We start from the raw sequence: 10,924 nt of genomic DNA on the forward strand, positions 1-10,924 counted from the left end.
ATTTGCTGCCTGAGTCAGTGGTGGAGGCAGAGACCCTAAACTTTTAAAAAGTACCTGGATCTGCAGTTTATGTGCTGTAAGCTACAGGGTTTTGGACCGGGTGCAGGAAGGTGGGATTAGAAAGGGGGACTAGGTGGCGTCGGGCTGGCATGGAAAAGATGGGCTGAATGGCCTCCTTCTGTGCTCTAATCTTTCTATGGTTCAAGCTTGCAATCCTAATGTGATCAACTGTCCATTTATTTGGTATTTCGATTGTTTGGCTAAAATCACACCGGCGTGAAAGGTTAACTCTACCATGGGATCAAACAGATATTTTGAATTTCCCGACAAAAGATTTGCATAAACATGATTCTGTTGAGATGATCAAAGAAAATATCACAAAATTCCACAAAATCTGACCAACAAACAAAAAGGTTGAAGGTGAGAGGAACATGTCTCTCTTACACAAATAATTTGTTTAAAATGGCCATTTCCATAATGATAATATTTATTAGTGTCACAGTAGGCGTACATTAACACTGGAATGACATGTGAAAAGCCCCTGGTCACCACACTACAGCGCCTGTTCGGGTAAACAGAGGGAGAATTCAGAATGTCCAATTCACCTAACAGCATATATTTCGGGACTTGTGGGAGGAAACTGGAGCACCTGGAGGAAACCCACGCAGACACGGGGAGAACGTGCAGACTTCGCACAGACAGTGACCCAAGCTGGAATCGAACCTGGGACCCTGGCACTGTGAAGCAACAGTGCTAACCACTGAGCTACTGTGCCGGTAAATCAATTTTCCAAGTCATCTTCCAAAGCAGCTTAAATAAGAAAATTACAATTTTTTTCATGCATGGGATGTGAACAATAGCAAGGTCCACATTAATTGCTCATCCTTAATTGTTGTTGAACCTCCTTTTTGAACCGCTATGGCCTATGTGCTGTAGCTTATTATAATCCGAAGCCAGACCCCAACAGTTTCCAGGATACCAGACAGAAACCACAATATTTTATTTAATTTGCAAGTCTGTGAAGAAAGGATACTTCCTCCAGGAGTGACTCCACACACAAATAGGGATATACTATATTAAAACAAACTTTATGGCTAACACAGTATTAAACTAACTTTAACATCATACAAAAAAAAGCTTACAATTTACTCCTTAAATAATGCTTTTCAATAAAATGAAACCCTTTAACTCTTAACTGCTACCTTTTAATCTCCAATCAAGCGAAACCCACCTCAGGCAAAAACTTTTAACTGGAGGTAGAAAAGACAGTATTACTTGGCAAACATTGGAGAGAGATCTTTTGAAATTGCTTGAAGAGAGAGAGCTGACACCCCGTTCAGAACAATGTAGAATCACTGGCTGTATTCTTCAGAAACTGCTTCTCAGCTCGACTCCCAGCCAAAAATTAAAACTGAAAACTCTACACCTGACTGCTTCAGCCCCTGGATCCTCCCATTAACTGCATCATCTCTGTCCCACTAACCGGGTTATGACCATCTTACAAAGGATAACTACAATGGTCCATAACTTGCAGCTGGTGGCGGGAAGCCACAGGCCACTGATTCTGAAATGGAAAAGCGCGAAATTGCCTGAGCTCAGATATCGCAACGACCCTTCCTCTCCATTCGGCAGCTGTGGGCGTCCAACGTGACAGTCTGCGCAGTCTCCAGCGCTGCACAGGAGGAGTGCAGCCCCGACCCCTTATGACGGGGCCAGCTTGGGAACACCCGTTCAGGGCACGCATTTAAACTGTAGATTTCGATTGAAGCCAACAGGTATGTTTACTAAGTGTATTGAAGGTTTGTAGAAGTTAATTTTAAATGCTCCTTTTGTTCTTTCTTTTGTCCAGGCACTGCTGTTGTTATTGGTTCTTTTAAAGTAATTTTTAAATTTCATTTCATGATTACAGGTGATTATTTATAAGTGAACATAGGTTTGGTTGTTTGTTTTAAATCTGTGAAACTATTGAAATCTGCACTATATTATTATATATCTTGACGTGTGGCATGCTTAAAACTGTGTGTTTTAATTTTGCCACGTAGCTACAGGAATTAACTATAAATTAGGAGCTAAAACCTTATAAAAGGCATCAGCTTTCTAGATTCAGCAGCGATAAACCCGGGATTAAATTTGGCAAGACAAGACCTGAGTTTGGAAGATCACAGCGCGCACCCTCCAGAGCGAGCCTAGCCAAGTTCTCTCTACTGGGTAGAATTGTCCACTTCAAGTTGTGAGTCTTGAAACTTATGTAACTGGGCAAATAAGCACATAGCTAAAGTCTTAGGGAATCAAGTAAAGGCTGTATTAATTCAACACTTGTTGTGAGGGCTGATTTGTCTGTTTGGTGGCAGCAGAGGGCAGCCACAAAGCCCCATCAGAATCTTGTATGTTTCAATTAGATTATTTCTCATTCATCTAAACTCCAGAATATAGGCCTAATTTACTCAACAACTCATGATCGGTCAACTCTCACATTATAGGAACCAATCTAGTGAAATGTCACTGCACCATGGATGGGACATGTACATGCTTCCTTATACAGATAGACCAAAACATGCACAATGCTCCAGGTGTGGTCTCACTAACATCCTGTACAGCCGAAGCAAGACTTCATTAACCTTGTACTCCAATTCCCATCCAATTAAGCCCAATGTAATGGGCCATAACTCTCACCAGCATTGGAAAGCAAGACCCAACTGGAATTATCAAAGCGCAATTACCTCGTCTTGAAAATGATGTGGAAACCTCCAATAGCCAGAGCTGCTTGGGCCTGAATCGAAAGAGCTCCTGAAGGCCCCAGCAACGACCAGCAACAGATTCAAGAAGTCCACGGCCTTCTTTTTTGCGCTAGCTGCCTTAAAGCAAGTAAGGTTACCAGAGGTCGAGAGTGATGGGATGGGGGAGGGATTGAAGATTCGGGGGTGATGTCAGCCGGCAGCCGGGCCTGGAGGGATGGGACATTGGGACGTTGGGAATGGGGGTTTCAGACTCACATGCTAACTTTCGGTATTCCTTTACACGTACATCTTAGTCTCTCTTAATACCAATATTTGCTAATTTCCTGCCTTTCAAAAATATTCTGCTTCTCTATTCTAATGACCAAAGTGAATAAACTCACAGTTCCCTCAGGGAAACAGGACATCCCTCCTGGCCTCCATCGCATCCAGGAGCCTCACCAGGTCAACGTCCCCGAATCTTGGGGTTAGTCTCCTCGGCGCCATTGTTGCGAGATGGCTGAGGTTGGCTGAGCAAGTGCAGCTTAAGTGCTGCTCGATCTTGTTAGCGGCAAGTGCAATCCTGGTGAATCATCTGGTGAGCCATTATTTGCTGCGAGAAGCTTGTGAGGCCTCATTAACGTTGAATTGTATTGCCAGTCTCGCTGGACCGAGTGCAGGATAGCTCATGGCAATTCCTGCTCACTACCACACTTGGACATTTTTCCGGAGAATCGCGCCCTTAGTCACTTTTGTGGACCCTGGGGAGTTTATCACCGGTTTAGCCCACACATTATTTTAGCACTGCATTTTGAAAGGGTGACCAAATCTCAAAGTGAGCTTGTGGGAGGAGTGTGTATCAGGGTTGCAGAGAGAATAGACATAGGAAAGCTAGAGAGAAAATAAATTATTAGTCATCAAAGTATTGTACTGTATAATTCAATTAGTTATATCTACAATTGTTTATTTGTTTTACCAGTTGAGTATTAAGTAAAAAGAACTCGCAACATTTATTTATATTACTTAATAAATTAGTTTATGTTTACAAGTAGACTACTGCTCATTTCAACAACTTGGCTGGTTCAAAAGAATAATATATCTTACACAAAGTAATATAACATGGTACCAGTCTACATTATGCTTTTACCAAAGATTAGTAAAGCAAATTTGAACAAAAAAGAGAAAAATTAGAATCAACTATTCGACTGGTGAAGTCATCGACCAGAAAGAGATTTTTGATGGACCAAATGCAAGCTCCCAGACTTCTAAAGACCACTGGTAATCTTAGTTTTAACTGGAAGTTGTTCAAACAACAGTTCTAACTGTTCTTGGAAGATAGTGACTTAAACACTGCTCCAGAAGCAAGACAGATTGCTTTGCTTCTGTCCCTTGCAGGGCAGCAGGCAATTGAGATCTGCAATTTGTTTGTCTTTGCAGCAGATGAAGACAAAACAAAATTTGAACAAATAATCGCAAAGTTTGATAATCATTGCAGAATGCAAAGTAATGAAATTCTGGAGCGAGTTCAAAAAGCTGGTGAACCAGTGAATAACTTTATGGCAGATCTGAAACTTCTCTCAAACACCTGCAATTTTTTAATGCTGCATGATTCTAAGATTCGTAATCAGATAGTTTTTGGAATAAGAGATGAAAGTTTAAGGCAAGAACTTTTAAGGCAAAACGCTTTAACACTAAAACTAACAATGGAAACATTTTTATATCACGAACAATCAAAGAATCAGTATAATCAATACATAGAGTATAAATTTATTGAAAATGATGTGAAAACTTACCACGAGGTACAGGGAGTATCACACTCGATGAAGAAGCATATTTTGAATGGCATCTATTTGAGTGAGAGCAGTACTCACATGTGCACACCCAGAAAAGACACAAAGCGGCAAAGTTCCGTTTTGCGCATGTGTGAGAAGCTGCGCATGCGCAGTTGCTAAAAGAGCGCACTCTTGGAAGAAAATCGATATGCGCATGCACAACCAATGATTACGCATTACGCCACTAGCGTAATGACATCAGAGAACTCAGACCACGCCCACTTAAAGGGAAACTGTCCGACAATTTTAACAAACAGTTTTAAAGCTACAAAACTCAAATGTTTTACCTCGAAAGACACAACAATGCCTGACCTTCAACAGACAGTTCAAAATAACTTTCACAACACCATGGAACAAGCAGTTTGCAGCATAAAAATTTGCTGGTTTAGCACAGTGGTCTAAATACCTGGCTTGCAAAGCAGAACAATGCCAGCAGTGTGGGTTCAATTCCCGTACCGTGCCTCCCGAGCTGGAATGTGGCGACTAGGGGCTTTTCACAGTAACTTCATTGAAGCCTACTTGTGACAATAAGTGATTATTATAATATTATTATTAAAAAGTGAAGAACACAATAACTCCAAAATCAAAGAAGATGATTATTACTCAGACATAGCTAAGTTATTCTGATATGATGATCATAGAATCAGCAACACAGTTGAAAAGCTCAACACGACTCTACTCACGGTAGATGAATCCAATACCATGATGGAATGGCAGATCGTTGATACATTGGATGACAGCAACCTGTCAAATAACCAAAAAGAAAATGACATCACACAGAGAGTACTGACCGACTCCGTTGAGAGAGCACTGATCGACTCCACAGAGAGAACACTGCACGACTCTACACAGAGAGCGATTAAAGACTCCACAGAGAGAACGATGGAAGCCTCCACAGAGAGATCGTTGACAGACTCCAGAATGAAGCAACTAAATACTCCAGAGCAACAACAATGCATGAAGAAGACCATGAAGGTCTATCCACCTTAGTTGAGCAACAAGAAGAAGGCTATGAAAGTCTACCCAGCTCATTTAAACAACTACAAGAAGATAATGAAAGTCTACCCACTGTATGTGAGAATAGTGACAATGTGATCACGATCAACATACAAGATGTGCAAGATCACAGCGAGACTAACAGATCTCAGCTCGTCTGTACAGTCCCAGTGTACAGGATGTTGAGAGTAGTGAGGTCAGGGATAGGGTTAAAAGTTCGAAAGAGGGCACCGGCAAGCAGGACGCTGGTTTGAAGTGTGTCTACTTCAACGCCAGGAGCATCCGGAATAAGGTGGGTGAGCTTGCAGCATGGGTTGGTACCTGGGATCTCGATGTTGTGGCGATTTCGGAGACATGGGTAGAGCAGGGACAGGAATGGTTGTTGCAGGTTCCAGGATTTAGATGTTTCTGTAAGAACAGAGAAGATGGTAAAAGAGGGGGGGGGTGTGGCATTGTTAATCAAGGAAAGTATTACGGCGGTAGAAAGGACGCTTGAGGACTCGTCTACTGAGGCAGTATGGGCCGAGGTTAGGAACAGTAGAGGAGAGGTCACCCTGTTGGGAGTTGTCTATAGACCTCCGAATAGTCCCAGAGATGTCGAGGAAAGGATTGCAAAGATGATTCTTGACAGGAGCGAGAGTAACAGGGTAGTTGTTATGGGGGACTTTAACTTTCCAAATATTGACTGGAAATACTATAGTTCGAGTACTATAGATGGGTCAGTTTTTGTGCAGTGTGTGCAGGAGGGTTTTCTGACACAGTATGTAGACAGACCAACAAGGGGCGAGGCCACATTGGATTTGGTACTGGGTAATGAACCCGGCCAGGTGTTAGATTTAGATGTAGGTGAGCACTTTGGTGATAGTGATCACAACTCGGTTATGTTTACTTTAGCAATGGGCAGGGATAGGTATATACCGCAAGGCAAGAATTATAGCTGGGGGAAAGGCAATTATGATGCTATTCGGCAAGATTTAGGAGGTATAGGATGGGGAAGGAAACTGCAGGGGATGGGTACAATCGAAATGTGGAGCTTTTTCAAGGAACAGCTACTGCGTGTCCTTGATAAGTATGTACCTGTCAGGCAGGGAGGAAGTTGTCGAGCAAGGGAGCCGTGGTTTACTAAGGAAGTTGAAGCACTTGTCAAGAGGAAGAAGAAGGCTTATGTTAGGATGAGACATGAAGGCTCAGTTAGGGCACTTGAGAGTTACAAGTTAGCCAGGAAGGACCTAAAGGGAGAGTTAAGAAGAGCGAGGAGAGGACACGAAAAGTCGTTGGCGGATAGGATCAAGGAAAACCCTAAGGCTTTCTATAGGTATATCAGGAACAAAAGAATGACTCGAGTAAGATTAGGGCCAATCAAGGATAGTAGTGGAAAGTTGTGTGTGGAATCAGAGGAGATAGGGGAAGCATTAAATGGATATTTTTCGTCAGTGTTTACACTGGAGAAAGACAATGTTGTCGAGGAGAACACTCAGGTTCAGTCGACCAGGCTAGATGGAATTGAGGTTCAAAAGGAGGAGGTGTTAGCAATTTTAGAAAATGTCAAAATAGATAAGTCCCCTGGGCCAGATGGGATTTATCCTAGGATTCTCTGGGAAGCCAGGGAGGAGATTGCAGAGCCTTTTTCCTTGATATTTATGTCGTCTTTGTCGACAGGAATAGTGCCGGAAGACTGGAGGATAGCAAATGTTGTCCCCTTGTTCAAGAAGGGGAGTAGAGACAACCCTGGTAATTATAGACCTGTGAGCCTTACTTCGGTTGTGGGTAAAATGTTGGAAAAGGTTATAAGAGATAGGGTTTATAATCATCTTGAAAAGAACAAGTTGATTAGCGATACTCAACACGGTTTTGTGAAGGGTAGGTCATGTCTCACAAACCTTATTGAGTTTTTTGAGAAGGTGACCAAACAGGTGGATCAGGGTAAAGCTGTTGATGTGGTGTATATGGATTTCAGTAAGGCGTTTGATAAGGTTCCCCACGGTAGGCTATTGCAGAAAATAAGGAAGTATGGAATTGAAGGTGATTTAGCGGTTTGGATCAGTAATTGGCTAGCTGAAAGAAGACAGAGGGTGGTGGTTGATGGCAAATGTTCATCCTGGAGTTCAGTTACTAGTGGTGTACCGCAAGGATCTGTTTTGGGGCCACTGCTGTTTGTCATTTTTATAAATGACCTGGAAGAGGGTGTAGAAGGATGGGTTAGTAAATTTGCAGATGACACGAAGGTCGGTGGAGTTGTGGATAGTGCTGAAGGATGTTATAGGATACAAAGGGACATAGATAAGCTGCAGAGCTGGGCTGAGAGGTGGCAGATGGAGTTTAATGCGGAAAAGTGTGAGGTGGTTCACTTTGGAAGGAGTAACAGGAATGCAGAGTACTGGGCTAATGGCAAGATTCTTGGTAGTGTAGATGAACAGAGAGATCTCGGCATCCAGGTACATAAATCCTTGAAAGTTGCCACCCAGGTTAATAGGGCTGTTAAGAAGGCATATGGTGTGCTAGCCTTTATAAGCAGGGGGATTGAGTTTCGGAACCACAGGGTCATGCTGCAGCTGTACATAACTCTGGTGCGGCCACACCTGGAGTACTGCGTGCAGTTCTGGTCACCACATTATAGGAAGGATGTGGAAGCTTTTAGAAAGGGTTCAGAGGAGATTTACTAGGATGTTGCCTGGTATGGAGGGAAGGTCTTACGAGGAAAGGCTCAGGGAATTGAGGTTGTTTTCATTAGAGAGGAGAAGGCTGAGAGGTGACTTAATAGAGACATATAAGATAGTCAGAGGGTTAGATAGGGTGGACAGTGAGAGTCTTTTTCCTCGGATGGTGATGACCAACACGAGGGGACATAGCTTTAAATTGAGGGGTGAGAGATATAGGACAGATGTCAGAGGCAGTTTCTTTACTCAGAGAGTAGTAGGGGTGTGGAACGCCCTGCCTGCAACAGTAGTAGACTCGCCAACTTTAAGGGCATTTAAGTGGTCACTGGATAGACATATGGATGAAAATGGAATAGTGTAGGTCAGATAGGCTTCAGATGGTTTCACAGGTCGGCGCAACATCGAGGGCCGAAGGGCCCGTACTGCGCTGTAGTGTTCTATGTTCTATGTTCTATGTACAGAAGCACTCAACAATCAAAGTAAAGCTACTTGAGTCAGTGAGACCACATCAATTAAAACCTCATCTACTGTTGACAACCTACAAGAAACTGAAATCTTGACAACATTGACTCCAGAAGAGGAGCATCGAGAGATCAAAACTGAATAAGATCTACTAGAAATGACTGATATCAAAAAGCTCAATGAAACATCAGATACCACAAAGGACACAGATACTAATAGCTTTGAGAATGACTCAAATTATCCACAAAGAACAGTCATTGAGCATAACAACAACAAAAACAACAATGAGAACAACATCAGAAACAACAACAAAGAAACAAAAACCTGTGCAACATGGTGCAACTGTCTACATAAAAATAATATAACATAGCAGAAGACTTGACTTCCGGGCGGCGAGCGAGGAGGTCGCAGGGAGAGGGGCTCCCGCAAGCGGTGGACAGCAGGAGGAACAGCCCCCCCCCCCCCGACAGGCCGGACGGTGGAGGAGGAGCGCCGGCGGAGGAGCCGGAGCGGGAGCCGAGGAGCCGGAGCCGAGGAGCCGAGGAGCCGGAGCGGAGGAGCCGAGGAGCCGGAGCGGAGGAGCCGAGGAGCCGAGGAGCCGGGGCGGAGGAGCCGAGGAGCCGGGGCGGAGGAGCCGAGGAGCCGGAGCGGAGGAGCCGAGGAGCCGGAGCGGAGGAACCGAGGAGCCGGAGCGGGAGCCGAGGAGCCGGAGCCGAGGAGCCGGAGCGGAGGAGCCGAGGAGCCGGAGCGGGAGCGGAGGAGCCGGAGCGGAGGAGCCGGAGCGGCGACAGGGGGGCCCAACAGCAGCAGGTCCATCCCCTCTCCCTCCCCCCCCCCCCCCCCCACGCGGGCCAGGAGCGGTGCGGCGGCGGCGGCCCCTCTTCTCTCCCCCCCCCACGCGACCCAGGAGCGGTGCGGCGGCGGCGGCCCCTCTTCTCTCCCCCCCCCCCCCCCCCCACGCGGGCCAGGAGCGGTGCGGCGGCGGCGGCCCCCCTTCTCTCCCCCCCCCCCACGCGGGCCAGGAGCGGTGCGGCGGCGGCGGCCCCTCTTCTCTCCCCCCCCCCCCCCCCCCACGCGGGCCAGGAGCGGTGCGGCGGCGGCGGCCCCTCTTCTCTCCCCCCCCCCACGCGACCCAGGAGCGGTGCGGCGGCCCCCTTCTCTCCCCCCCCCCCCCCACGCGGGCCAGGAGCGGTGCGGCGGCGGCGGCCCCTCTTCTCTCCCCCCCCCCCCCCACGCGGGCCAGGAGCGGTGCGGCGGCGGCGGCCCCTCTTCTCTTCCCCCCCCCCCCAGCCAGCAGCGGGGACCCCCCCCCCCCCAGCCAGCAGCGGGGACCCCCCCCCCCCCCCCAGCCAGCAGTGGGGACACAACCCCCCCCCCCCAGCCAGCAGCGGGGACACAACCCCCCCCCCCCCCAGCCAGCAGCGGGGACACAACCCCCCCCCCCCCCCAGCCAGCAGCGGGGACCCCCCCCCCCCAACCAGCAGCGACCACCGGCCCACTCGCCCCTCCCCCCCCCCCCCCCCCCCAACTGCTGTGACCACCACGTGGCAAAGACAAAGGGACTCTCTCTCCTGGTTGAGTGGGGAAAAAAGAAAAAAGAGACTTGTATTTCTGTTCTTCCCAAAAGAAAACTGGTAAAGAGAAAAGGGGTAGGGGAAATAAATTAAAAAAAAAAAAAAAATAAATATATATATATATATATATATACATATATAGATATATAATAATAAATAAAATAAAAATAGGGTGCGGAAAAGGGGGAAAAAGAAGAACAAGGAGAGAAGAAAAGATGAAGGGGAAGGGGGAGAAAAAAGTGCCAGAAAGGAGCCAAGAGAAAGGGGGCACCGGAAGTAGACTGGGCAAAGGGAAAGCCAGCTCGGGCGAACGAGTCAACACGCGAAGCGGCGGGAAGGATGCTTCGCCGCATCCAGAAGAGCTGGACGGGCGGGCAACCTCTCCCCTGGGGTTAGAGGGGGGCGTGAATTGGAAGGAAGCCTTTGCCGAGGTGGTGAGGGAGCAGCTGCAGGCATTCAAGGCAGAGTTAAAAGCAGACGCAGAGGCCGCAGCACAGGCAGCAGTGACCAGGGCCATGTCAGGGGTGCAGCAGGTTCTGACCAGATTGGAGAAGAAAGTGGATGCCCAAGGGAAGATACTGGAAGCCCAAGGGAAGATACTGGAAGCCCAGGGGGCAACCATTAAAGAGCTGGAGAAGGCAGCGACTGACGCGAGCGACCGGGTCATATCCCTGGAGAGGGGAATGGTG

This window comes from Scyliorhinus canicula, chromosome 2 (assembly GCF_902713615.1).
Source record: "Scyliorhinus canicula chromosome 2, sScyCan1.1, whole genome shotgun sequence".
NCBI lineage: Eukaryota > Metazoa > Chordata > Chondrichthyes > Carcharhiniformes > Scyliorhinidae > Scyliorhinus > Scyliorhinus canicula.